Raw genomic sequence first — 9018 nt, forward strand, 5'->3', positions numbered from 1 at the left:
TGAGTAACGCTAGTAGAGGTTTTGACCAAATAGCGTACAGTTGAAGACGATGAGTATTTTGAGGAACGGAGAAATGCACAGACCTAGCAGTCAATGATGCAGAGTGGCACAAGGGCAGATGAAGGTAGAAGATGGTCCATATGGCATAAAACATTGAGAAAGTAAGTAAAACAACTGGCCAATGTCTATTTAGGCTAATGTCTAAAATTTAGTTTCCTGCTGAAAGAGAAAGTATTTATATACATGGAAAGGCAGAGAGTTAAAATGACTTCTGGTTATTGGGCTGGAACTACAGAAACAAACTTATGATTTTATAATGAAAACATTCAGCTCTAGAAACAATCCCATATGTAGCACTATGTGTGTAATACATATGTACGCATACAAATCACACACACATATATCTTAATTTTGTTCACTAAGAAGGCGTGGAAGCAATGATGTCCCAGTAGTAATGAGAAAACTAAATCTCAAATCTTTCTTTTTAAAGACCAACTTCCACAAAAATGAAAAACAAAACATTTTCTTGGAGAAGTGGTTGATTTCAGGGCTAGACAAGCAAAGCACAAGATGATCCAGGAACAGCTTATTCTGCCAAAAGGTCATAAGGAAATGTGCAATGAATGAGATAAAAGCATGATAAATGGGCATAGAAACCAGCTTAAAGGGGCTCCCTCTGGCTAAATTGGGACAACTTAAACAGCAAAATAAATGATAATGGTACTAAAGCACAATGCATCACATAAAGTCAAAATCCATGAGTCTTTACTCACTTAACGAATAAAGAGAAAAGTACCTATCAATAAAATAATGTGGAAGGAATAATGGAAACAAGTATCATCTGGCAATCACAGTAGTAATTAATTAAGTCATCAATGACACTAACTGAAGCTCGTGCATAAAGGTTTGGTAAGAATCTAAGTATGGGCACAATTTAGGAAAATGCTTCCAGAAAACAATAAACAAAGTGAGATAAATATGGCCTTGTGAATTAACATTACTATTAATGATAGAATTTAACACTGTATGTCTCAGAATGCAATGCACTGAAAAGAGCACAGTGCCTTTTCTGTGGAATACCTGCCCTGAAAGCATTATCTGTCTAGAGTCATGAGGAAATACTACATAGTAATCTAGAGCAAAAAAAAAAAAAAGTAATCTAGAGCAGAAATATATAAGTTCTTTGTACTATTCTGATGTTTTTTTTGTGTGAAGATGAAATTATTTCAAATTATTTTTGAAATCTCAAATAAATATGTGATAATGGAACAAATAATCACCTATTGTTTGAAGCCATCAAACAGAATAAAACCTTAGTTTTGTATATTTACATAACTCCTCTTACCATACTCTGAGTAGATACATAAACAAGGAAGGCAATACTTTTATACCTTTTGGAGAGCTAAGAACATTACATGAAAGCCGGGCGCTGGTGGCTCATGCCTGTAATCCTAGCTACTCAGGAGGCTGAGATCTGAGGATCGCGGTTCAGAGCCAGCCCGGGCAGGAACGTCAGGAACGTTGATGAGACTCTTATCTCCAATAAACCACTCAGAAAAGCAGAGCGGCACTGTGGCTTAAGTGGTAGAGTGCTCACACCTTGAGCTGAAGAGCTAAAGGAAAGCACCCAGGCTCAGAGTTCAAGCCCCATGACTGACAAAAAAAAAAAAAAAAAAATTACATGAAGTTTTCATCCATGAGTTATAAGTGAGTACTTCATAGATCAATGAAGACATCCTGACTTGTTCAAGATGTAGTGCCAGTAGTTAACAGACTTGTCATTTTGTCCATCTTATAATCCTGAAAAGAAATTCTACTCGCCCCTCAAAATTGTTCTAATCAGGAAAATACAATAACTTGAGTAATTTCAGTATTTTACCACCACCCATAAGGGAAGAGTTATGCTTGCCAACTTAAAATATAGGCTAGTCTGAGACAGAAAAATATCAAGTGAAGCTAGCCATGGTGGTGCCTACAACTGCCATTACCTGAGACAGTAAGATAAGAGAATTCCTGGCCAGCCCATGAATTCTAAAACAAAATAAAGGGTTGCAGCATGGCTAAAACAACATATTAAAAGGACTGGATGAGACTCAGTGGTAAAATGCATGTCTGACATAACAGAAGATCTGGGTTTAATCACTCATAAATCAAGTACCACTACTGCTTTCAAGAAGTAATTATCGGGGCTGGGAAGGTGGCTCAGTGGTAGAGCGCTTGCCTTGCATGCCTGAGGCCCTGGATTCAATTCCTTAGCACCACATAAGCAAAAAGAGAAAAGCCGGAAGTGGTGCTGTGGCTCAAGTGGTAGAGCGCTAGCCTTGAGCTGAAGAGCTGAGGGACAGCGCCCAGGCCCAGAGTTCAGGCCCCACGACTGGACCCCCACCCCCCCAAAAAAAGAAGTAATTATCTACTCTATAATCCTGTAACTAAATGCAAAAGGCATTAGCCTAAAGCACAGCAAACTATTAACAACAACAACAAACCAAAAAAAAAGAATAAAATTTAGCATGTAAAGAATTTGGGTTTGGGGCTGGGAAGGTGGCTCAGTGGTAGAGTGCTTGCCTTGCATGCACGAGGCCCTGGGTTCGATTCCTCAGCACCACATAAACAAAAAAAGCTGGAAGTGGTGCTGTGGCTCAAGTGGTAGAGCCACATTGAGCTGAAGAGCTGAAGGACAGTGCCCAGGCCCAGAGTTCAGGCACCATAACTGGCAAAAATAAAAAATAAAAAATAAATTAAAAAAAAAAAAGAATTTGGGTTTTGACAAAATCCACCATACTTTTATGATAAAAGTTCTAGTAAAGCAAGGAATAGAGAAAGCATATCTCAACTTAATAGGGGCTTTTTATAACAAACGAACAGCCAACATCATACTGGTGAAAAACTAAAACCATTTCCTCTAAAGTCAGAAATAAGACAAAGATGTCCATTCTCTCCACTATTTTTTTCAATATAGTACTAGAATTCCTAGTCAGAGCAATAAGGCAAGACAAAGACATAATGGAATCCAAGTAGAGAAGGAAGAAATCAACCTATTCCTGTTTCCAGATGATATAATTCTATATATCTAAAGAAACCTAGAGGGCTGGGAAGGTGGCTCAGTGGTAGAGCGCTTGCCTTGCATGCATGAGGCCCTGGGTTCGATTCCTCAGCACCACATAAGCAAAAAGAAAAAAGCCGGAAGTGGTGCTATGGCTCAAGTGGTAGAGCACTAGCCTTGAGCTGAAGAGCTGAGGGACAGCACCCAGGCCCAGAGTTCAGCCCCACGACGGGAACCAAAAAAAAAAAAAAAAAAGAAACTTGGAGACTATACCCTCAAGCTCCTAGGGCTGATAAATAACTTAACAAAGGAGGATATAAAATCAACCAATGAGTATCAGTGGCTTTTCTGTATACCAACAAGAAGATAGGGAAAGCAAGAAAGCCTTAAAAAATAAAATATCTAGGAATAAACCAAAACAAGAAAATGAAGGCCCTCTATAATGAAAACTATAAAACCTTGAAGGAAAAAATTGAAGACATCAGGAAGTAGAAAAACTGCCTATGTTCTAGAATGTGAAGATTTAATACCATGAAAATGGTCATACTTCCAAAGGCAATCTACAAATTTGAAGCTACATCTATCAAAATCCCAATGTCATTCTTTATAGAGTTAGAGAAAACAACCAAAAATTCATATGGAACCATAAAAAACCCTGGATTGCCAAAGCAATCCTGGGGGCGAGGTGGTGGGGGGATAGAATAGTAATAATAATGCTGTAGGCATCACAATTCCAGATTTATTACAGACTTCGAGTAACAAAAATAGCTTGGTACTGGAACAAAAATAGGCCTGAAGACCAATGAAATAGACTATAAGACCTAGAAATAAACCTACATACCAATAGTCATCTGATATTTGATGAGAGCCAAAAACATATGTTGGAAAAAACAGCCTTCTCAACAAATGGTGTTGAGAAATTGGACATCCATATGCAGAATATTGAAACTGTATCCTTATCACCTTGTGCTAATATTATTTCAAAATGGGTTGAAGATTTCAATGTAAGACCTGAAACCTTGAAACTACTTCAGGAAGGAGTAAGAGAAACAGAAATTATTTGGCATAGGCTGAACTTCCTGAGAATTCCAGCTCAACAAATGGGTATGGAATTCATCAAGGTAAAAGTTTCTGCACAGCAAAGAACATAGTTACTAAGCTAAAAAGACTACAGAATAGGATATCTTTCCCAGCTTTCAATGCAACAAAGGCCTAAGTATCCAGAATATACAAGGAGATAAAGAAACTAAACCCTTAACAAATCAATAAACAATAGATTTGAGCAAAGGAGCTAAATAGAGACTTCTCAGAAGTAGTAAAAATGGCCAATAATACAAGAAGAAATGCTCAACATCTCTTATCATAAACAACAACAAGAATCCATCTCACCCAGTAAGAATGGCCATCATCAAGAACACAAACAAACATTGTTGCTGGTAGTGGTAGGGATGCGAGGAAAATAAACCCTATTACATTGTTGTTGGGAATGTAAATTAGTGCAGCCACTATGGAAAGCAGTCTGGATACTCCTTAAAAAACTATAAATATAAAACTACAGATTTTTAAAAATAAAGCTACCCTATGCTCCATCAATACCACTCTTAGGCAATTATCCAAAAGATTACAAGTCAGGATACAATAAAGACAACTTGCATCCATGTTTTACTACACTATTCACCATAGCCAAGTTATAAAAACAGACCAGATATCCTACAATGGATGAATCAAGAAAATGTGGTGTAATGTTTAATATATGTACATCTGAAACACCATGGGGCAGCTTCTTGCAACTAATACATACTGAAAACAAATGTAAGGAAACTGAGGCAGGCATCATTGAGGGTAGTAGTGCCACTGGCAGGAAGGAAAGCTAAGGAAGATGAAAGAGGATGAATATGGTAGAAAATTTGTTTATATATATATGAAAATAGAACAATAAGTTTGTAATACTAGCTACTCAAGAAGGTGAGATCTAAGGATCGGTTCAAAGCCAGTCAAGGAATAAAAGTGTGTAAAACTCTCATCTCTAATTGACCATCACAAGCCAGAAGTGGAATTGCGACTCAAGTGGTAGTGCTAGCCTTGGATGAAAAAGCTAAGAGACAAAACCTAGGCCCTGAGTCCAAGCTCCAGTACTCATACTGGATTAATCAATAATAATAAATAAAAACAATGAAACCTACTGAAAATTCTGGGAACTGGGGAGTAGGATAAAAGGCAGTGATAGAGGAGGGGAGTTGATACAATGTATTCATGTTTGGAATTGTTACAAAGGAACCCTTGCTTGCTTATAAAGAAAAATTTTCCTCACCTTTTCTAGTATGTTACAGAATGAAATAAAATTCAGTCATAAATTTAAATGAAAACAAAAGACTTCTTAGGACTATTCTTAAAATTAAATTAATAACATATAATGCTCAGCGTGAGTAGCACAAATTAAGCACTTCATATTGCATTTATGGTGCTTATCTTTCTTGAAGCGCTTCAAATCAACCTTGTAAAAAGATCAGTTTTTGTTGTTGGGGTTGGTAGGGTATATGTTTGGCTTGATTTCTGGTAGTTTGTGGATTTTGTTTGAACTCAGGACTGCATTTGCTTGACAGGCACTTTTATCACTTAAACCATGCCAAAGACCTTTATTGCTTGGAAAGTGGCTCAAACTTTTTGCTTGAGGCAGGCCTTAGACTGTGATTTTCCTACCTATGCCTCCCAAGCCACCAGGCTGGCCCAAGGGTTTTAAAATCTATTTGAGAAATCTAAAAAGACAGATGGGAAGAAGCATAATTGAATAGACTGGCAAATTTGATGAAAAGGAAAAATTTTGTTGTTGTTGATGATCATGGGGCTTGAACTCTGGACCTGGGCACTGTCCCTAAACTCTTCAGCCCAAGGCTAGCACTCTACCACTTGAGCCACAGCACCACTTCTGGCTTTTTCTGCTTATGTGGTGCTGAGGAATTGAACCCCGGGCCTCATGCATGCAAGGCAAGCACTCTACCACTGAGCCACCTTCCCAGCCCAAGAAAGGAAATCGTTATATATTTATCTTGTAGGTCTACAAAGTAACTGAGCTTCCACAAAGATACTCCATAAAGGCTTTTTTAAAAAAACAAAACAAAAATCATGAAAGTTATTCACTTAAAACTATTACCTACAAGAAAATTGAAAATACACATTTCACTTTCACAAGTTAGAAAATATACACAGAAAAGGAAGACGACAACCAAAGTGGGCACTACCACAGGAGTACTAGTGACTTTCAAAACTTACCTCCCATGTCTCAGCAGCCACCTGTTACAGCCCTCGTTTGGAACTTTGTCTGTAAGACTTCAGAACCCTTTCATTTCAAAAATTCAAAATCTTCAGAGCTATCCGTAAAGGAACAAATGGAAAATATGGTCCTCCCTGCCCCAAGAATAAGGTGAATCAATGGACTTACTTTTTTCTTTTTAAAAATTTCTCCAAGTTATTGCCTATCAGCTTATTGCAACATCTCAATCTTCTGGTTCGGAAGCTGATCAATTTTATAGAAAACAAAAGCCACACCCTAATAATTTGCTCAACTCTGCACAGTGCTTGGCATCTGTGCCAAGTACATTTCCAAAGAGGCAGAGAGAGCTACATATATCATGTAAGATTATAGATCAAACAACAGTACAAAACCAACTGCCCAAAAGTTGTTTTGATGGGAGGGGGGCATGGAGATGGGGGTATTAGCATTAAACACATCTATCTTTCTTAATAAGTGTTTATCACGCAGTGCAATTCATCAAGGCTACCAGACTACATTACAGAGTAATTTACAAAATAATAATAATGAACCTACAAAATACAGAATAATTTTTTTAAATTACAATTTGTTTTCTATGATGCCTTGAAAAGAAGTTATATGCACGAAGGCACATCGCAGCTATTGTCCAATCATTGGCAGCATTAAAATTATATTTTAATCCAATTTCTGGGAAGTTCTGGAGCAGCAGTTTAAAAAGCAACCCAAATTTTAATGGGGGGAAATATATAGTCAAAAACCTGAAAATACACATTGGAGGTATTTGCAGTTAATTTTAAAAAAACTAAGAAGAAAAAATTGTATCTGAAATTAAAGATTTAAAATAGTGTAAAATGTAATGTGACACAGGTTTTAAAACTCACTTTAAAGTATTTTTAAGCTCTATGTTTCCACTAACAAAGCAAAAGATTCGAGACAAGGATCGTCATACACACACACACACACACACACACACACACACACACACACACACACATTTGTAAATTAAGAACCAACTGTAAATTAGAACACTAAAAAATCATCTAAAAGTAGCTAAAACAGACTGTTTGAAATACCAGACTTGTTCTCACATTCAATTGTCAGATATATTGGTAACGCTTTTCGGGCATGGGTATTCTTTTCAACACAAGATTGTTCAATATGCCATTCCGTGTGAACCGAGCTTACAGACTAAGATCTCCTCAGAAGAGGCTTAATTACAGCTCTACCTCCAATTTCCTTCTACTCAAAGAGCAACATACAGAAAATAGTTCGTTCACGTAGGGAGAAGAATGAGGGTACAGGGAGTGCCCATTCTTTTGTTTTGGTGGCAGAAGCAGCAAAAATAAAGGTTCACTGGAGCCCACCTGCACCTATCCCCACCCATTACAGCCCTGCAGAACACCTTAGCCCACCCGTTCCCCTACGCTTAGATCGTGAGATCCGTGGAACCCGAGGCTTTCCACATCTCAAAGATGGTCCGGGAAGGCTGTGCGCTCTAGGGTCTTGAGAAAAACGAGGGAGGGCACAAATCCATTTCCAGTATAGCTAGGGCGGATGGGACGCGCCCTGGAAACCCAGGCGGCTTCCAGGAGCAGAGCCCTGAGGGGCAGACGGAGGATCGTGCCTAAGCAAAGACCGAGACAGAGCGACCGGGCCAGACAGACACACACCGGAGGGCGTGAACCAGGCAGCCTTGAACTCGGACCTCAAAATGCACTGAGACAGCCCCATCAACCCGCACCGCGCAGCTGAGACTTACGGTGACTTCTTCAGCCGAGGGCAAGGGTCGGGGGGACCCCGCCGGTCTGCAGTTCCGCCTCTCCCCCGAGCCGGTGACCTCAGGTTCCCTCCCCGCCCCACCCACCCTGACGGACGCCCCTTCCTCGCCGGTCCGGGTGCACGGACGGCCCGTGCGGAGGCTGCAGGCTGGGGCCGAGGGCGCGCACTAGAGGCCCGTGCGAAGCCCGGCGCGAGCCGAAGACGCGTGGCGAGGCTCAGAACCGGCGGGCGCCCCCCATCCTTCGCGGGCCGTCGCACCGCCTTTCTCCGGGGAGGGGAAGAGGGGGCGGTGGCTCTAGCCTCCGCCTCGCGGTCAAGTCCAGCTCATGCTCGAGCCCGGAGCGCGCGCGCGCGCGCGCAGCCCCGCCGCCCTCCTCCCCTCCCCTGCCTCGGACTGTGTCGCGGACGCTCCCGCCGCCACCGCCGTCTGCGAGGAGCTCGTCCAAGACCCTACAGAAGCGGCACCGCAGACGAACAGCAGCGCGGAACCCGGGCGCCTAGGCTCCTGACCCGGAAGCTCTTCCGCCGCCAACCACGGGGCTGCCGGGGGAGGAGATGAACCGGAAGCGATTTCCTTTCCCGGGTAGCGGCGGGATGGAAAGTGAAGGCCTTTGGAGAGGCGAGACCTCCTAGCTTTGGAGAAGGTGAAGGCTGACTGTTGCTGAGACGGGAGGAAGGGAGAGGAAAGGAAGAGAAAAATATTATAAAGAGTTGGTGTGCGAGAGGTTCTCCAGCTCCAGAGACCCGCGCTTTCGGGGCGCGGAGTCGGCGGCGCCGCACGCCGGGCGGCTTCTGGTGGCGACCGAGGGTCTTCCTGCCACAGGAAGTCGGGCCGGGCCGTGGCCCCGGAAAGAAGGGAAGGCGGAGTGAGGAAACTGGGGTGGCCCCCCGCCCCTTGATCACGCCCCCCCCCCCCCCCCATGAG

The 9018-nt window shown here is 41.7% G+C and overlaps 1 protein-coding gene across 5 annotated transcripts in view; it reads right to left on the reverse strand.

Annotated features, from left to right (window-relative positions):
* Ankib1 (ankyrin repeat and IBR domain containing 1) overlaps positions 1-8581 on the reverse strand; it is a 101504-nt gene extending 92923 nt beyond the window's left edge. For 4 of the 5 annotated variants that reach the window (XM_042684643.1, XM_042684642.1, XM_042684641.1 and 1 more), the window contains exon 1: positions 8074-8581. The gene's annotated coding sequence lies outside the window, so the exon portion shown is untranslated. Of the gene's footprint in view, positions 1-6313; positions 6419-8073 lie in introns of those variants that run through there. The other variant, XM_042684639.1, reaches the window with a different exon arrangement.
* Between the last annotated feature and the right edge of the window lie 437 nt (positions 8582-9018).

The sequence above is a fragment of the Dipodomys spectabilis genome, unplaced genomic scaffold (genome assembly GCF_019054845.1).
Source record: "Dipodomys spectabilis isolate Male_0828 unplaced genomic scaffold, ASM1905484v1 ptg000089l, whole genome shotgun sequence".
Taxonomy (NCBI): Eukaryota; Metazoa; Chordata; class Mammalia; order Rodentia; family Heteromyidae; genus Dipodomys; species Dipodomys spectabilis.